A 20,909-nucleotide genomic window follows, 5' to 3' on the forward strand; every position below is an offset into this window, starting at 1 on the left:
AATTACATTTTTATGTTTTTCATTTTCAAAACTGTTTCACAAATTAAGTACATTATTTAACCTTAAAAAACAATTTATTTTTAATGGTTAATGTATAAAGTTTCAATAGATCAGTATATGATTAACTCAACTGTGCTGTTGTGGGTTATCCTAATATTTCAGTAAAGCTCTAAAAAGTTCTAATGGTAACAAACTGAATTAATATAGCACCTTTCCAGTCATACTGACCACTCATAGTGCCCCACACTACACCTAGATACACCCATTCACACTGACAAACACACACAACAATATGCAGGTTGTAAGCCAGGTTGGGATTAAGGCACATCAACATGTGACAGGAGAAACTGAATCAAACGTACAACTTTGCGATTTTAAGACGGTGACTTTACCACTGAGCTACAATTGCCAAATATAAAACTAAACTCTGCAGATACATGGTTTCCAGTAGGATTGTGGTTGTGTTTCATCAGACTATTTCATATTCAAATAAGGATGGATTTTTTTCTTTTTTATTTGAGAGTGGCTAATATTTCATCCCTCAGAATTTTTGCACCACCCCCATACTGCCGTCCTTTCTGCTGTTTTAATTTATTTATGATTTTGAGATACTAACCTAACATTAGCCGGCTTCTTCTCTACTTTGATATGACTCTTTGATCATTTGTCCCTTAACTTGTTTTGTTTGCAGCTCCAGTCAGTCATCAGAGCATGCAAATAATGGTTTTGCTGCTTCTCCGAATAAGCACTTTGCTTTCAACATCGTAAATATTAATAAGTCCAACTATGTTGCATTATGTTGAATTCTCTTCCCTTAAGGTACGGACTGTGTCTGTTTTGGCTTGCCATTCAGTCGGAATCTTTGTAAGGAACTGGATTATGCTGTTCTGAGTCATTAAATTGCCACAGTGATAGATAGTGTTTTTCTTGTGTTTTATTTGGCCTCCCATACATCACTGATAAAGACATGTCACAGTCCAGAAATCTTTATTTTGAATCTCAACTCTCAGAAGTAGCCTAATTGCTGCTGAAATCAGCACAGCCTGTTGATTTATTGAAGCTGCGTTGGCTCTGGTTTTATTAGATGTTATCAAGCGGCTCATTTTATTTCACATTTCAGGCTTGACCACCTTTAGCTTCTTTAGTCAAACCCCATGGAAACAAACTTTAAGCCAGTTTTCGAAACAACCGAGGGAGGAAAAACAAGTAGTTAAAATGTTTTTGATCATTTGTGGTTCACATTTTCTCTGCTGAGTCAGAGTTTATGTCAAAAGTTTCTCAAAAACATTTGCAACCTAATTTCTTTTTTTTAAACCTATCATGGTGAGACACACACATGATGTAACTATTTGTTTTGTCATTCTAAATTTTCTACAAATATTTTTTTTCCACAATTACACCATTATGCATATCCTGCAGATAGCTCACAAGCTAAATTGTTACAATGTCAGATATGTTCCTAAATGCTAACAATATTTACACAAGACTTCAAAATGATACACTTGTCTTCTCAGCATTTAGTCATTAAGATTAAAATTTTTTACACTGGAGCTAAAATATGAAATAAACAGATGTTTAGTAATCGCTTTTAAGTACCTATGAGTGTTAAAAACTTTTTGCCATTTTTCATAGAAGAGTATTAGTAAAACAAAATGACAAAAGCTGGCCAATTAGTCAGATTACGAGCTGCTTTTGTTGCTCTTAGTTTGCTACCAGTATTAGAAACAATGTCAACTGCATGGTTGGTGTTGCTTGATTCTGTGAAAGCCTGTGTTTCTTAGCAGCCAGAAACATTTACAGCTGAATTTGTATTATTTGGAAGTGAAGGGAAATAGTAGTGATCTTTTTTTTTTCAACCTGCTGACCAACAGTGGGCAGCAACGTGCGGGGGCAGGGGGAAACAATGCTGTTTTACCATGTCACTGTGGCAACTTTAAAGCGATATGTTGGAAAAATGTTTACGATTCTGAAATTGTAACATTTTAAGTCGGTCTAGATTCCCCTAATGGCTTCAGGAAGGTTGGCTTTAAAGTGTTTTTTTTTTTTTTTGTTAGGTTGAAAGGTTAAAAACGTGTTCATGGCTTTTGCAGTTTGACTTTGCTTTTAGAGAATCAGATTCCAAGTAAATACACATTTACTCTCCCTTAATGTCTCCTTTTCCTCATGGAGGAGTTTCTGTAGCTCATGTCGAATTTGTGATTGATTTCATCTGTCACTGCTGAAACCCTGTGAGTGAGTGTTGGTGTGTTCACATTTCTGCAGGCCTGTAGGGAATAATGGCTCTTCCTCTCAGTGGCTCTCTGTCTAATGGGGCATTGCCGACATTGCGGCTCTGTTATTAAGAAGGATTAGGGCCATAATGAAAGGTTACCTGAGTGCCTCAGGAGGTATAATTCACCCTTTTGATTGAGTTAACACTACGCACAGCACCGACTAAAAGCCCAGAGACCAAACTTTTACTCTCGTTCACCAACAACTCCCTTCAGAGCCCCCTCTCGCCCACCCTCCCCTTCGCTTCCCCTAAACATTTTGGCTTTCTCCCATCTCCCACTCACACACCGCCCTCTTTGTGCCTTGCTGAGAGTGAACATTCTCTTTTTGCCATCACTCTTTCACACTCTTCTGTTTACCTATTCATCCATTGTGGGGTTTTAAATACATGAGGGTCCCATCTATCCCGAGGAGTTGCCAAAATTCTCTGGAATTTGGATCGCGGCTCCGAGGACAGACCTCCGTGCCGGTCCACCTTAATGCTGCCCATTAAAACAACAAAAAGATCCTTGAATTAGAAAGAGGAATAAATAACTGTTAGAAGAACACAGTCCACTCAGCTGGAGTTCATCTTGTAGGCTCTTCCCTACAACGCCTGAGAGTCCTCCTGTTGATGGCTCTTGTGTTTTGTTTTTTTTTCCACTGAGATTGTGATTGAACTTTGTTCATTCCGAGTTGTTGGTTTGAGGGCATACAAAGGTATTTTCTTGTGCTTCGCTGGTGCTTGTCGAAACCAAGAAATCGGTCTGATTGCAATGGTTAAACCAACAAACTACTTGACAAAGTTGCTGCTGCCGCCATGCAGTTGTTTTAAGAAACCCTTAAAATTCCTCTTCTGTGGGTATGGTATGTTTATAAAACATCTTTTATGTGATGGTTAAAGAGCTGAGCGTAAGGATGCACACATGTGACATACATGGTGATTTACCAAATTAAGAATATCAGATTGTTTTGAAAATGCCATTTAATCCCAACAGTTGTATATATTTTATTACATGGTATTCTCTACTTGGACTTATTTAACTGCAAACTAAAACTTTGGTCTAGTAAAATGCATGTTTTGATTGTTTCCTTCAGTGTGAAACACCCTGTGTGTTTTGTAGAAAGTTTGAAAAATAGTTAATAACACAAGTTTTTAATCTGACAGGAAAACCTCTACACTTTCCTAACTTTTCCAATGCATCTTTAGCTTCTTATTGGAAACATAAAACATCCTCAAGAGGTTTGAATCCTTGTTAGTTGCAGTTGTAACTTTTATATTTTCTGCTTTGATTGTAAACGCTGCCAAAGACGGGTTCAGACTGGGGGCTATATTTTTGTAGCTTTATCCTTCCTTTTGCAGATTAACATTGTTCTGGAATTTTCTTCTTTTTCCCATATTGCAGCATGGGGAAATGAGCCTTTGTATGAAACAAATATTTGTTAGTTACATTTATTAGATAAATTTATAGTTATGTTTATAAATGTAACTAGTAGTTCTCCTCTAGTAATTTCCAGTTGGATTTTGCTGAAACGTTCAGTGTGCGATTATACCACTGCAATTATAAGATTCATTTAAGGCTTTGTACACTTCTTTACCCAGGGAACCAGGAAATGTAGAGGGGTCAATATATTTTTGAATCCAAAATAAATTTTTGAGAAGTTTTATGTGTTTCCTTGAAGTTTACTTTTTTACATCAAAATGAAATTTCAGATGTTTCATATTGTTTTGAGTGGTTTTTTTTTTTTTAACACATTAAATAAACCAAGTATCCAGTCAGTTGGTGTTACATTTCACCGCACATTACTCTGCCTAACCACACACACAACCTGTTCTTGTTCCGGCTCTTGTTGTGGAAATGGACACGCCAAGCGAACAAGCAGGTCAAGCACAAGCACTGTGAAGTAAGGCGGAGGTCCGTGCTACAGAGTGGTAACTATTATGTTTTTGGCCGACTTGGGTTACTGAACACCCAGGCTTTCACCTGTCCTTCAGACGGCTAAAGACCGGTTGGATTAGGCCTCACCTGATCCCTGAGTGGGCTAATTACACTCCATAAAAACATGTATGACCACACAAAGAACAAACCCAACTATATACGGACCATGTGCTTAAAAGAGGTGACTAACTAAAGTAAACAGCTGCTTTAGAGGAAATTTGTTTTCTATGGTTTATCGGAATGGAATTTTTTATGCGATATTGTTTTTTCATATTTGTAAAATCTGAAAAAAAGCCAAAAGAATCTGTATGTTGGTGTAGAAAATCCTAAAAAAAATCACATTATCTTAAGCTGTAGTGTTCCTTTAACCACGCACTTAAGACAGCGTTCTGTAATGGTAAAAAAAACAGTTCTTGATTATAAACGCAATGACCCAGTGTTGACTTGTGATTGCAACTGCCTACGTTTCGTACGCAGATCTCTTTCCCTCTGTCGCTCCGTGATTAGTGCCGCCAGACTGTTTTAGATGTGGATAAACTCGGAGCAAATTATGGATTTTATTTCTGATTTTCAAGTATAACTCAAGATCCAAATGTAATTCTTTAAGTAAGTAAAATTACTGGAAATCCATGAGTTTTCAAAAAAAACCATTAAGGTCCCCCTCCTCCCACCCCCTCGTAATTGTAACTGATTAGCCTGGTTAGTTTGCCCAAATGTTTTTTTTTTTATTATTATTTTTTATGAAAAGACAATTTAGAGTTGGTATAAAGCTCATAAAAAGCAGCATTAAATCAATGTTCATCTGTTGGCTCTTTTATCTGGGCGTCTGAGTTTAAATGTTGTCCTCATCTGCTGTTGATTCATATTTCTTATGTTGTTCTGTGAAGTTCGGCAAATTGTTGGAAAGAATGACACAACTCCAACTGGGAGAGGTTTTACATTAAGACCTTGTGTTCGTCGTAGGACAGGAATGTTGTGCTCATGTTATACAAAGCTTTGTGTAATCTAATCAGCCCCTTGGAAATTTTACAATACTTAAATCACAGCAGTGAAAAAAATACCTATTTGCATGTGAGCATTGCTTGTCTTGTGACTGCTTTGGTGCGAAACACACAGCAGCTGCAATTGAAGACTCTGTATAGCAGAAATCCTTTTTTAAGAACAATTTCTGTGAAAATACAATCTTAATCTAATTAGCTCTATGATACTTTTTCATTTCCATTGCTGTTTTTCAAAAGGTTGAAAATGAACATATTAACTCTATGATCGTATTAACTCATTATATTTATATGTAGGTTTTTAGGAGTGTTCTTAGTTTTCACAAATCCTTTAATTTTGGCTTCACTTTTATATAAAAACATATTCATCTGGAGGTGGATTTTCTTTGTAAGATAGTTTCAATATATTATTGCATCACTTAATATCTATGATGCACAGATATCACGTAAAAACTAGGGACATGATCTTAGAATTCTTTGATTTTTTTGTGGTTTGATTTAAAGCTACTGCCTTTGTCAATTTTCTGTTACGTTATGGACATTAAAAAATAAGAATATGTCAATAAATGAATAATTTATTCACAAAACACTTCTACAGATAGCTTTTAAAAGTGATGTATGAAATAAGATAAGAGGAAATGTCTTAAAACTCAAAACCACAGGAGATAAAAACATAAAGGCAAGCAAATATGCCTGAACTCATGCAAGTCTGAAAATACAAGAAAAGGCAGAAAATATATTTATGATGAAGAAGTATTTTTAAACCAAAGCAAATGCCTGAATAAATAGACAGATCTGTAACGGATTTGTTTTTATAATCTTCTGTTTGGTCAGGAGATCCCATCATTCACAGCTTTATATATGAGCAATAATATTTTAAAAAGAAACTTAAAGTGGGAATTAATTAATTAGCCTTAAGAATGTGGGAACCTTGATTGGACCTTTTATGGGAAACAACATTATTTATTGACAGTGACAATGAAAGTAATATTTACAGAGAAGACAAATGCGAATTAGGATCTCAAATTTAAATTTGAAAATCTCTGCTAGGGCAAAACAACATAATTGTGCAAAGACGGGGCTGTAATTGTGCCTCATGTTGTTAAAAAGGTTGTAACATGTTTACAGTTGTAAAATATGCCGTCTGACTTGTTACCTGAACTGCCTTACTTTTATTCTCATCTGGACCTACTCGAGTTCGGGAAATGGTTTAATGCCTCTGCGGGTGAAACCGCCAACTGGTCACAGAAAAGTCTTCTTGGTTCTCAGCTTAAATGGGCAGGACTAGTATCATTAGTCTAGGATACATTACTTCAAACAGACTGATTTTCTCACTCCAGTTCTGAACAGCATTTAGTTGTTTTTTATAACTGAGGAGCTAAGGAACATTCCTAAAAAAAAACAAAAACTCTGCCACTGGATATTTTTAAAACCTTTCTCTTTGTTGTCCACGGTAGTTCAAACAGCAGCTTATGGACAATTTTTCAGTAGCACAGTCTACACATTTTTGTGAAAATTTAAGGGTCGTCATCAAAGTTAACTTAATCAGCTCAGGTCCTGCAAAAAGTCCATCTTACGACTAAATATTAATTACTAAGTTTTATATTTAACTTTTTAAGTCTTATCTTTGTGCATTCCTTCATTGTGTCTGCTGTGAGTTTTGTAAAATCAAATTTCCATGAGAAACACTCTTGCATTATTCAGTTGTTCTGTTGTAGTTCTAAAATTTAAATGTTGTTAACCTGTGACAAAACTACATGACATGTAATTTGGAGCAGCAACCAAGAAAACCGAATAACTGTAGTGTTTTTTTTTAGAAAGTTATTATTTTGTGTGAAAAATTGGGATCCATCCACCCAGCCTAGACCCTGCAGTAATATCTACCATAAATTCACATTGACCGTTATTGCACAGCATAAAAATATGGCTATTGAGACATTTTTGGATATCCGAGTGAGTAAATGTATTGAATTCTTAGTTGTAAAATGTTTAGGAATCCTGTTTATGTAGTATTTTAGTGAGGTGAAGACTCCAGAAATTAAAATACTAGCAAAAATAAATGTTTAGCAGACTAACGTTTCGGCGTTTGACCCTAGTCAAGGTCAGTTTTAATTCTGACATCTAGGAAAGTTTTTAAACATCATAAATTTGACCCACTGAAATACCCTGTACTCTAAAGATGTGTCAGTTTACTTGGTATTGATTACACAAATTACCAATCAGTCTGAAAATATTCCTAGTTACAGAGAGCTTCACATTGAAGTTAAAATAAAATCTTCCCTGAATTTAATTTAGCAAATCTCTCAGGTAAAAACATAACATTTAAGTAATGTGATATACTTATTTGATCTATAAATAATAATAATAAAAAAGTTTTCTACATATTGGAGATTGTATTATATTTTACAATAATTGCCTCAGATTTTCTGGAGCATCTGTTAAAAGCAGCAGGGTTTTCCGGGGCAGGTGTAGCGGAAGGTCCAGACTGAGGTGGAGGAGGTCGTGACGGGGGTTGCAGAGGGCACACACTCGGTGGACGGGAGGTAATGTGATCACCAAAAGACCTCCTGAGCATGAGCTCTGAGCTGCCTTTGGATTGTGAAAGTGATTATCAGGGGGTATAATTGTACAGCCTGGACGCTCACCTCTTGCTGAAGGCATGCAGACCACAACCACTGCGCCCCAACCCTCTCATAAACCCCTCCACCCCGCCAGCCCCCAACTCCTTGACCTCCTCCGCCCCCTGCCGACTTCTCTGCAGCTGACCCTTGTAGGCCCCAAGGGGAGGTAGATAGAAGCAAGGGAAATATCAAAAGTAGTGCCTGTCAGCAGCTGCCCTGTGGCATCCCGAGAATCTGCCCTCCAATGGGTGGGTGAGGACAGGCAGCAGGTGCAGACCCCACCTGGATCTCCACTGCTCACACCTGATGCATTCACCTGACACACCTAAAATAAGACTATTTGTTGTCTGCGTGAACTGGGAGGCCGGTGTCGTGCTTTGGTGCAGATTTTTCAGGTGTCAGGGATCAGCACCTCCTGGGGCTTTGATGAACATGTGAAGAAAGGAAGGGTGATTGATCAGAGTCAAGAGGGTTGTCCGGAGGGCTTCAGCCGACCACAGCAGCCTCGGAGCTCGCAGTGCCAACAGATGGTACGCCAGCACTGAGGTCAGGTTACATTGTTTCTAGGATTCAGTTGTTTATTCACTTTTGGGTTTATGTGTACACAAGTCGGCAACCTATATGACCTGGTTGTGTCTCAGCTTAGCAGCTGTTGGCCTTTTTATGAGCTTTCAGTCGCGACTTTATGAGGCATTTATTCTGGGATTCATATTTCCGAATGAGAACTTGAGGTCAGTTTCTTTTTTTTTTTTTTATTGCACTTAGCATTGCAGAGCAGTGTATTTTTGTACAGTCAAGCTGTGATAGAGAGTATTATTTTATTGTATTTGTGTTGTGTCTGAAGTTAAGATGTGTGACCTTTTGAAAAAGCAATTGCTTCAAGTCTGAAGCTCAGAAAGCTATTTTCAGGCAGCATACTGTACCTGAAGCCATCACTGTTCTGGCAACTCTCTGAATGTCATTGATGTTTGTTTTTTGTTTTTTTTTCTTAAATCCATCTAAACCTGCCAAGTAATGTTTTCTAACAGTACAGCAATGTTGGCCTTAGGTTCTCTAGGGAATAGCATATAAAAGAAATCAAGATTTTTCCTGTACTTTATATAAAGTCAAAGGTCGATGGTGGTTAAGTATTATCCTTCCTCCAACAACCTCTAGAATTCATGCATTGTAAGACTTTAAGAGGATTTGCCAGAGAACATCAGGATTTCAAAACGGTGAGGCCAAACCACGTTATTTGGGCACAGAGGGGCTCGGTAAATGATGTATGGATGGAGCATGTATGTTTTACGACTCTCTGTGGTGTGGATTGGCGGGGTAAGCCTATGCCTTAGTGTGATGGATCTCTCTTTCCCATCTCTCAGGCTGCAACTTTATCACAGGAAAGGGAGCTCTCCACATTTTCCACTAAAAAGGAGAACAGTAAGCCACAGAAAGAGAGGAAGACCCATCGCTGTGGAAATCTTGGGAGCCAATGAAATGAAGGAAACCCTTTTCTCCTGTGTCCACCATTTTATATTCCTATTTTGGGATCTTTGTCAATATTTATTGGCATGATAAATGAAGATAATTTAAAACCTGCTTTTTTTATTTACTCTTGTTATCTTATTCTGTTGGTCTGATCAACGAAGCGATTCAATACAAAACCTTAGAAAAACATACTTTTGGCAAGTTCACACTTTAGTATGTATTGAGATTAAACTAAGTTTATTTACTCATAATCTAATCAATGCATCAATATAACAAAAATCAGTCAACAATTATTGGCTTTTGCTTTGAGTGATCTATATTATAAATAAAATAAGCTATTAAATGTATGTATAGTCCTCATAATTAAAATGTACTTAGTCATCATTAAAATAAAATCAAAATTAGAATAAACACTTTATTTACTGAAAATATAAAGAACTGCTAATCAGAGAAAGTCACACACACTGTTGTTTTTGCCAAAAGACCTCTTCACACTGGAAAGTGGTTGGTTTTGGCCCTAGTTTGGTGAAATATTAAAGCTTTCTTAATTTCTAATTTAGCAAAGTAAGAGAAACTTTGACATTTATTAACTAACAGGCATTTGAACCACACTCCTCCACTCAACGCCTTTGGAAGCCATAAAAACATTCATATTTTTGACATTTTAGGGCACCAGTTGCACGGAATAAAATGTTATTTTGGCCAGACCCCAAAAGTCTAGCAAGGACTTTTTAAAGTGACCTGGAGAAAAGCAGTTGGAGAAAAGGTCAAAGGTCAAATCACATATGTTTGTGTGTACCACAAGTATCAAAAGTTAATGCAAGCTGAAAAGCATTTTGTGTGACTGCTACTCAGAGAAGTTGCTCACGCCAGCTCTTGATGTGTGTTCACTGAGCAGGAAAGTCTTTTCGAGTGTTTTCCATGAGCTTATTGGCTTACATGGATTTGTTTTCCTCTCGTGTCTGTGCTTAAAGGCATGGACGCTGTCACATTCACAGTGTGCATTATCTGCAGCTGCCGGTGTGTTGATAGGATGGCAGCGAACGGCGCTTTCAGTCTTCTCCATCGGGGGGCTCCGGCCATGCCAGTTGCTTTGGCAGAGTCTGCCCAGCAGACATGGGCAGAGGCTATGGCAGACGGCACCTCAGGCACAACCCTGGCTTTACTGCCCAACCTCTGTCTACGTGCAGCACACTGCAGCAGAGCTCGAGGCGCCTGTGCGTGGCTCTCTGAGTCCATTTGAGGGGGATTGGCACTTTTTTGGCACCGCCACCAAAAAGACCAACATCCTTTCGCTCAGATGTTATTTTCAAGCTTTCAGCACCTCCGTATCCATCCTATTCTGCATATTCCAGCTACACTACGAACAAAGACTCTCACAGTAGTGATGAGTGAAATAAAACATGCTGAAGATTAGGGTTTGGCATCAGTAAAGACCACCACTGGAAATCCTGTACAATTTTTTAAAATATCTAATAATGGAGGTGGTGAATGGAGAGAGAATGACAGAGTGCCACTTAATCTGCTGTGAGAGCTTTTCTATTCAACCAGAAGCACCGTGGATCTGTTGCATGTGCGGCTTGAAAAAGCTACCTGATTCTTCAAATAGAAATCCAGCTGTTCAAACAAAGTCTTTTGTATTTCACGTGTGAGTGGTTGCATTTTATAAAGCAGCCACTCACTGCGTAAAATAAGATGTCCCTCAGCAAATGATCAAATAAAATTGATCACAAGCACAGGTTTAGTCTTCTTTGTTTTCCAGACCTCAGGTCAAAGTTTTTTTTTAATTCCAGCTTCAGTCTTTCAGATCTTTTACAGTTTACTCATCAGAATAACAATAATAATAATTTTAAAAAAAACATGCCATCTCTACTAACTACCACCGAACGTCAGGCGGCTTGATTAAGGGGAGGAATCTGTTAGAAATTGAGTTTGCCACCCTGGACTTGCTCGTTGATAGATGGAGTGCAACTGCACAACCTCTGCCTTTTTTACATAAAGATGGAAAAGGGTGATAAAGGGGCCGTGTAACAGCAGAGCCTGTGATTGATGGGCCCGCAGGGGAATGCAGAGAACCCACACAGTAATTCAATTAATCTTAACCTGAACACTAGTAATTGCTACTGTAACTAGGTCTGACTGTATATTAGACAGGAAGGAGATTGCTGTCAGAGGAGCATGTCCAACTAATAGCAGAAGGAAGAAACATGCATGGAATTCTGCTTTTTCTTTTATGCCATCATTCTCTAGCCTAAAATTACGTTTTGCATGCAAATGAGACATTTGAGAAACTTCTTTTTTTTTTCTTTAGTTGCAAGCCAGGAATTGGAAAATGAGGATTAAAAAAAATCTGCACGAGACACGCTGCTGTTAATTTTTTAATACAATTCTATAGTTGTCTCTGAGAAAAATGTGTCTGTTAACAATATAATCCTTCATTTTCTGAAATATCTTTTTCCTCAGAATCACATAAGGAGACCATTGCCATACTGATAAACAGTGTCTTGTGAAAGTGTTTACATACCTCAAACTTGTTCATAACACTGTAAACTTCATTGTGCTCCACTAGGATTGTATGTAATAAACCAGTGCAAAGTAGTACATAATTACAAAGAGGGAAAAGGATACATAGTTTTCTTATTTGTTTATCATAAACCCCTACAAAGCATTCTGCATTCAGTCCCTCTTCATTTTGACACCCCTACATAACATCTAGTGTAGCCAATTGCCTTCAGTAGTCAGCTAAATTGTAGAGACCTATGTTAGCTATTTTGTGAAAGTCACCGAAATTAGTCTAAAAAAAAAACAAACAATATTTAAAGCTTTAAAAATCTCACAGAGCGATGTTTAGTCCATCAGAAAATGGAAAGAGCATGACACAACTGGAAACCTGAGTCTTTTTTGTTTGTTTTGGTGGACGGTTCTGAGCATTAGTTCTGACAAAAACAAACATAGTCTTTGATTGGCTTCCGCAATCAAATTAACCTTCTGTTTCTGCTTTTCTCATGTCCAAAGATCCCATTAAGCTCTACAGCAGATGCTTTTGCATTGTCAGAAATCCTTTGAGCAAACCTCAACGTATTGATTGTTTCCTGGAGGATCCCAACATGAGTTTGGAGGCGTTTACCAGGAGACAAAGAGACGAGACTTTGATTTTATGCACCCCCTGGAAATTAGATACCTTGAACAAGGCATATAAATCAACTTTACTGTAAAATCTATTTTTTCTTCCTCTCCATTATCCTTTGTTTTCTTTCTTCTTTTTTATTTTTGCTAGACACACCTCTGCTTTCCTTTCATGTCTTAAGATTCTTTTCATAGCTAGATTCTACAGCCGTAGTCTGGTATGAGATCTAAAGCGAGGAATTTGTAATGGCATGCTTTGCTAGTTTTTACATAAACGCAGTCTTTTTTTTTTTTTTTCATCTGTGCAGTCGGCTGGTTCTGGATCAGCCACGGTCGGAGGGAACTGCTGCTGTGACAGCATAGAACCTTGTGGGACTTGACATGAGACCGAGATAATTTAAGCATCAAATTTGCGGTGGGGTCGGGGGTTATTATGTAATTATGTTGTCAGGCTGATTGTTTACTTTGACATCTTCGTCCCACATAGACATCCTCGCCTGCAATCGAGGCATCAATAAGGAGGAGGAAGCCGCTTATTTAGCCACCAGCGTAGACAGATGCGCCAGATAAAGCATTTAAACTCCTTCCAATAAGATGATACACGTGCAGCTTCTGCACCTCCTCAAACAGACTTGCATTATTTATTAATTTAGCCAATTAGCAGGACTGAATTATTCACCCAACTGCCTAGATCACATCCATTAACACCACCGTCATCTCATGTGAGATTCCTGCTACCTGGTGGAGGCATTTGGCTTACTTCCAGCATTCTGTGCTGCACTGTACTACAACCTACTTTCCCCCTCATGACAGCCTGGGAAACCTCTGGTTATAATGGCCACGTCTCAGAGGGAAGTGACCAATGATTATTTGCTTCCGATGTACTCAGAGGATGATAGCCGTCATCCGGGCCGAAGCATCCTGTTTAGTTCACCTATCTTGTTTTATGCATACATACATTTAAAAGGGACTGAAATACAATGTATTTCCAGGGGATAAACCAGTTGCTTTGTTTCAAGATTTTATTTACAATCTGTGCTTTACTCAACTTGACTCTACATTCAACAGCTGACACCTCACATCGATTGGTCAGAGATTCTCATCTACAAACGGCAGCATGCCAGAGAGCATACGTATTACCTGGGGCGGTGTACAAGTTTCACTGTGTGATAACCTTGAGTTAAAATAACTTAGTTTCACTTTATTGTTATACAAACAATTTCAGGCAAAAATGTAACAATTATTTCTCTACTTTTATTATACTAATATTTTATTACAGTGATTGTAACAGTGATGATTATAGATATTTATTTTGATTATCCTATACTGTGGCCATCTAAATTTATCATTTCAACTTTATTTCTAAAAGCACATTTAAGATAATCAGGATTTACCAATCGTCATGTATTAGTTCAGCTTCTTCTAGTTCTAGTTCTAGGTTCTAGTTCAGAGCCTCCTTCTTCTTAAGGAGGTTTGCGCAGAGTCAAATTTTTCTTGGCGTCACACAGTAAACTGGTCAGTAGGAAACGGTGTTCACATTGAACCTTTTTTGTATGCAACACCGCGGTGATGAGGTTGAGAGTCAGCCCTGGTATTTATCCATTCCGATTGTAAAAAATTAAGGAATTTGTCACAGGAAATGCAAGAAATCCAGTCAATTATTAAATGTCAACCGTCAGTGGACAGTGTGCACGGAGTCCACGCATCTCACAGAATAAACACAATACTCCTGAGTATGATAGACCCTTTAGTCTTGGCTTGCAGTTTCTCTGCCCAAACTAAGTTGCCTTGTTTTCCCTTTCCAAGGCACGAAAGTGAGCAGAACCACCAAACTTCACAATAGTCCTGAACAATAAATCCCAAAAAATCACAAACAAAAAAAGTGTGCCAGCTGTAATTAGAATCTGTCGCATCTCATTCATCAGTCATCCTTTATCTGGAACCGTGTAATCTTCACTGTAATCTTTGTTAAATAGGAAATGAGAAAAACTACAATGACAAAGTAAACTTATATCCATGGACATAAATCATCCAAAGTAAAAGTAATATTAATGCTTATTATGTTTAGCTTTAAACCAGACGTAAATGAGCTTTTCCCACAGCTTTAAAAAACAAACAAAAAAAGTGCTTGTCGCTGGGATTTATGGGGCCTCAAAATGCTGAACAAAACCGTTTCCTGTTTTTACTGTGTTTACTGGACACACAGGCAGGTCCACCGTACATTTGATAATAAGTGATTTATTTTCATTTGCTTATCTGGCTAATTGATGTCCCCCCAGGTCTCTCTGGCAGCAGTAATTTCATTACACAAACAACTTGGAGAAGTCTGATTAACACAAATGAGAGTGCAACAACCCTACTAGTTTGCATGTTAACCTACACATTGGGAGTCATGTCAGTTTCACACTGACTCAACCTTCATTCTGCTCTGACAATTAAAAGAAACAGGAAAGAAGGCTGAACTTATTACTCTGATTATCCACCATGAAACACTGTAGTAAAACTTTGACATAATGTAATATTTTCATTTCAGTACTGTAACATATATTTCACCCCCACTTGTGCATATGTTTGTGTTAAATTTGGTCTGAAAGTGAAAGTTTAGTAAACAGCTACATTTAATTACTGTTGAATCTGTGAACTGAAGACTCGGATATAAAAGATGGAATCCTTGAAAACTGGAATCTGCAACCTGTCGTTAGCATTGACAGCCAATTCAGATTTTGTTGCACGTTCCAACTTATTTTCTATAACAAGTCTATAACAGAGATAAAAGAGCTGCAGCTTTTATCTAATGAAAATAGTAGTTTATAATCCAAAACAAAATGGATAACAAAGCCAACTCACAAATGTTCACCTACACATATGTCTATTTTTGATCTGATTTATACTTATTTCAAAACAAAGTGCATCAAAACACATTCTGGTGGCTAATATACTTGTACAAAACGTGATATTTTTCAGTTGTATTGCATTTACTCAACAAGACAGCATTTTTTAAAAAAGTATTTTCTCTCTCAGTCAGAGCCCATTAAAGGAAAATTGGCCGATTTTGACTACTTGCTGAATGAGCGTATAAACAAAGTAAATCTGTGAGGTAAATTTTTGCCTAAAACTAAAAGTTTAGTAAACATTTCTATTTATATAAAACTGGTAACATCTGGACATGCCTGTTGCAATTGGAAAGTATGAGTCTTGCTGAATTATTTTCCATTTTCTTCAGTAAATATATATCGACTCTGTATCCTGGAGGCTTATTGTCATTGCACAGCCTGGTTAGCTCAACATATTCCCACATGAAAAGCTAAGTTGTTTCCATCTGCCAGTACAATACAAATACTCTTTTTAGCTCTGAACCAAACAAAAGGACAGCTTTATTTATGCAGTTTTGCATCTAGACTTCAGAAATCTTGTATGAGGAATGAAAATTAAACTATAAAAGCTCATGTGGTTCCTGGATTCTAGATATGGTCCTATATAACATTCTCACTATTGCATGGTTTTTCCTTACGAATCTACAAACAACGAGCTAATTGTTTTAATTTATGAAAGAAACCCACAATAGTACTTTCTGCTGCTAAAATATAGTAAAAAAAAAAAAAACATTTATTATAAATTACACAGACTGATGGAATCACACTTACTTCGCAATGGTGGAGTCGTGTGCTTTTACGAGATTCTTTTTGTGCGGTTTTGGAAACTGACGGTCTGACGGGACGACCTCCCCTGACCTCGCTTCTCAGCTGTCCGACCGTGACATTTACCACACTCTTCCTGAGCATTGTGCTAAGACCGCAGGTGGGTTGTTTGGAGAAAACTTTTCTCTGCCTTTTTTCAGTCAGCTGACCAGCAATGCACAGCAACCACTGGGGTAGGGGAAATATGGAAAGTTTGGACAACTCATGTCACTGTACTTTCTCTAACTACTCATTAAAAGCACTGTCATGTTTCAGAGCCGCATAATGTCTTTGTAAAAACTTGACATATTTTATAACAGGCCAAGTCATACTGTATTTCAAATGCAGTGTATATTTAGAGAGGAATGTTCGGTTTTTAAGTAGAGTTACGCACAGACTTAATGCTGAATACCATCTTAATGAAAGCTATGTGTTACCTTTGCGTTAATGTATTTGGTTCTCTTGCTGTTATTTGTTTTAAGATACCCATTATGGCCCTTGTAACAGTGGTGTTTACAAGTCAATATCCATGAGTTTGTTGGCCTCCAGAGACCGATGCATAACCGGACTTATTTCATTAAGAGCTCACAGTATCATCCCTGGTATATCTCCTCTCATTGTTAATGTTCTTGTTTGTTTTAATCATCTTAAGATAGGTGAACGTAACTGGAAAAGCTTAAATATACATGCACAAACTCAATGACTGTGTCTGATGTTTAATAAAACATTGATATTTTCCATTTACCCCAGTAGCAGTGAATATTATTTTTCACTGCCCAGTTTTTTTCTCTTCTCTTCTTTTTTTTTTTTTTTTTTCTCCAGCATTTCTTTTACTTTCTTTGTTTGTATCCAGCTTGCTTTAAAACATGGTTGGCTCGGACAGGGCATAAATCCAGCAGGAGGGATTTCCCCCTCGTCCACAAAGCTCCATTCTTTTTGGCAGTCAACTCCCAGCGTGCAAATCCAGCGCTTCATGTTGCCCTCTTGAATGCATGTTTTCGGAGAGAGACAAAAAAAATGGAAGAGAGCTCCAATACTCAGGGTTAATTTACATGAATGCAGAGATAGTTTCTACTGACAACCAGACCACACGCCTGTGTGTTCTTTGCTACACTTCAGAGGACTTGCTCATAAACCAAAACCATGTTTGCAACAATATTAGTGTATGTATATTTTCTAGGTTTACATTTCAACTGCAGGCCTCTAATGTAAATGCAAATGTGATTGAAAGTAGCTCATAATAGCCTCTATTCCACTGTCATGAATATGAATTGTATTAATATGCATTTCGTTTTGGTTTGCCGCTGCCGTTTGTCTGCACACATGTGAATAATCGTGCACACTCAGCCCCTCCTCATTATGGGCTTTATGCTGTATTTATTTATTTTCTAATTGTGCTTTGGACTGACCATATTTCTTCACGCCACAGCCTTTATCTGTATTTAAGGCACATCTGTCATTCAAGGATGGAAGAGTTTGACTCCGTAATAGTGCAAACAACAGCCATTATCCCTCTGCGGAGCACTCTCTCAATGTTAATGTGTTTTTAGGACGATTACATCAGTGTGAAATATTGAAAAATAACCCACTGATTGATCACATGAATCATCAGGGCTGCGTCCCCTCCCCCCTTGAACACCTCATTTACCATCTCTGCGGATAATATTCCAGGGCACAGCCTACAAGCAATCACCTGCTCACACAAGCTGTGGTTTGGGGGTTGTCTATGTAATCAGGTGGTCCTTGGTGACAATTGGACCATTCCTTATTGACTATTACAGGAAACCAGCAGCACGGGTCTTACCTCGGTAATGCTGCCTAAATACATCACAAGCTTATGAGTAAAAAAAAGAAACGGAAGGCAACATTCCTACCAGTGGTAACTGTTAATCTGTAGCTGTTCATGTGTGAAAAGCCTTTGGCAAATGTATCATTTGACACTGCATATAAAATGTCCATTTGCACTTTTAAACCCTTGGCTCATAAATATATTTAGAGCTTTACTGGTTTGTCTTTCTACTTACTTTACATTTCTTACCAGTGGAGAGTTGGTTGTTGAAATCAGTGACATGGTAGTGAAGGAAGCTACATTGTATCAGTTTCAAAGGGGATGTTACAATGTTCATTGGTTTACAGATAATTCAAAATTATTTACTTGAGTAAAACAAACCAATTGTCAATAGGTTTTTAATCATTGCTTTGATAACTTGACAGCTTTATTGAGTCTGGTGTAGGAAAGGAGAGACATAGACTTAAAATTTTTGAGATTTCTTGTGTAATTATGACATTTGCATTTATTACTGGTTTAACTGATTTGCACTGTAACTGTCAAAGATGAGAGGTCTACACATATATTCCCATTGGGGTTCTTAGGAAAGATGGGAAATCAGATTTTCAGGTACCAAACAGAGACAAAGAATGGCATCAACGTTATAATAAATGTATGAAATTTCAAAGGAAGTGGGAAAAAAATGACTTGAATCCTTTAAACTTGGAAGATCTTATATAATGTCTTTTTAGCACTGAAAATCGTGTTCAGTTTTAAGCAGGAAGAGGAAAACATCCCTACAGTATATCCATTGTCCAAACTTTAGAAAGGAGGTTATGCCTTGTAATTACATTTTATTTCTAGATCCATTCGTCTTTCCTTACAGAGAGCTGACAGGTTAAAACATTAGCACGTTGTCAGCGGCTCCTCAGACGCCGCACTTCTCCATTGCACTTTATATTAACTTCCTCCAACTCAGCTTCCCAGATAGAGTTACCTCTCTGGAGTCTGGGGAGACAGAGGAGGTGTTTTCCCGTTGCGTGGCCGGTTTAGCAGAGCCGTGATGGGGGCCTTCCGCATTCTCACTGGAGGTTTGTTGGATTCTGGGTCACAGTCCTGCCCCGGGCGCCCGCTGGCTGCACTTTGGCTGTTCTGTGTCAGTTTAGCTCCTGTGACATTACACATTGGGTCATTTTTCACTTTTTTCTTCCAGCAAACAACCTGCTCTCCATCCCTCCCTGGCCCGCTGTCACCGCATGCAGCCACAGCGAGCTCGAGGCAACTGTTGCTGATAGCAAAGCGGTCTCGACACCTCTGCATCACCTGTTCGTTATGCATAACGGTGCTGCCTCAACAGAAACGAGCTGCGTGAAGTTCCATTTTCCCCAGGCTATTTATTTAATGGATAATGCAGGGGACGCAAAATGGAAATAACGCATTCGACCGTGTCTTTAACCCCGGCTCCTCCCTGCATGCCTCCCTGAACCGCATTTCTTCTCACCCCCCAGTGAGCATAAATCATTTGGGTAACTTATTATCACTGCGCTGATTATTTATTCTCCAAGGAAGTTTGAAGAGAAGCACAAAATTTCTATCAAATATTAAAAGCTACCAGGGTGTGTAAATCTTGATCTGTTTCTGCCTGTGTCTTTGGGAGGAGAATCTTAGGGAAAGCTTGCTGAGATTGTTCAAGCATGTTGACATCAGAAGAAGAGATAAGTCAGGGGGGGAGGCATTTATAACATGCTAATCTCGGCCCCGCTCTGCTTCGTCTGCGGTGCAGGGATGGCAGAAAGGGGTTCAAGCTTCCCCCGGTGTGCTTTGGCCATGGCTTGGCTCCGAGATGAGAAAATCGCTCTGATGTGCCAGGCGCTTTGTATTCTGAGCCTGGGAGTTGAAGGATGCAGACAGGAGGAAAGAGGGAGGAGGCAGAAAGAAGAAGAGACAGTAATCACTTTTACACTCCGTGATATTGGTGTACACCTAACCCCTAACTCCATCAAATATCTCCCACCCGCCCCCCACCACCCTCCCTTCAACCTCAGTCTAAACAGAAACTTGATCTTCAGGTTTAGCCTGTACTTCAAGGCAGTTTTGCTGTCTTCCTAATTTTTTTTTTTTTTTGGAAAGCTTACACTCTGGACTTCATGTGCTCCCAAAAGTGTTTAAATTTTACTGTCAAATATTTGGGTTTCATTATGCTGCAACTATCAGATTTCAAGTAGGAGTTATGTTCTACTACCTTCCTCGTTCTTCTGTCTATAGATCAAGAAACGCTGTGCTGAAGGAGAAGCAATAACTAATGAAATTCAGGACGATGGCAACTGAAACCTACACCAGCTCTCTGCTGCGAGGCAGACAACGGCGTCTGGAAGGAATGACGTTCTGGGTTCACAGCGAACTAATCTGGCAGCCCGTCTAACTCCAGTGCTCTTTGGCTAAGAAATTACCTGACTAATTTTGGCTTCTATATGCCAACGTTTGTGCACAACAATGAAGCCCTCTTAGAAGTAGATCTATTTTAGAAAAATCCCAGGCGGTTTGCAGCTCTCAGAACTACACCATCGAGAATCAACCTGTCAGGTTTTTTGCTTTAATTAGGTGTCGTACCGGACATTGATTTTGAGTGTAGATGCGCCACTACTGTAGTATTATCAATGCATTGATATTCTTATCTGTGCGGTGGATGGGGGATGAAAATACCTGGAGATAAAAGCAGGCGCATTGAAGTTGAGGGGTTGGCAAGATTGAAAATGACATCGTCTCCACAAGCTTTTCTTCACGTTGAAATGTGCATTGTGTGGTAAAATAAGGAGACAAATCGTCTGATGTAGCACCAAACACACACACATACACGCACACACGGAAACGAACACTCTCCACCACACCCAGATCCTCCTCTTTTCCTTTGTTTTTCTTCATCCTTACGATCCATTATCATAAAATAGAACAGACTCCAGTATCATCCACTTGTACTGAGCTGTGGGAAGCTTTCAAATAGCACCATGCCACATCTGCTCCTTTGGCAAAGAAAGAAAGGTTTAGTTTCTTAATGCCTCCTA

The 20,909-nt window shown here is 38.5% G+C and overlaps 1 protein-coding gene across 1 annotated transcript in view; it reads left to right on the forward strand.

Moving 5' to 3' along the window:
* Positions 1 to 20,909, forward strand: part of LOC103481651 (heparan sulfate glucosamine 3-O-sulfotransferase 3A1-like) — a 34,859-nt gene that overhangs the window by 1,283 nt on the left and 12,667 nt on the right. The gene's annotated exons all lie outside the window — the stretch shown is intronic.

Source organism: Poecilia reticulata, chromosome 19 (assembly GCF_904066995.2).
Source record: "Poecilia reticulata chromosome 19, P_reticulata-male-v2, whole genome shotgun sequence".
In the NCBI taxonomy this organism is placed as follows: domain Eukaryota; kingdom Metazoa; phylum Chordata; class Actinopteri; order Cyprinodontiformes; family Poeciliidae; genus Poecilia; species Poecilia reticulata.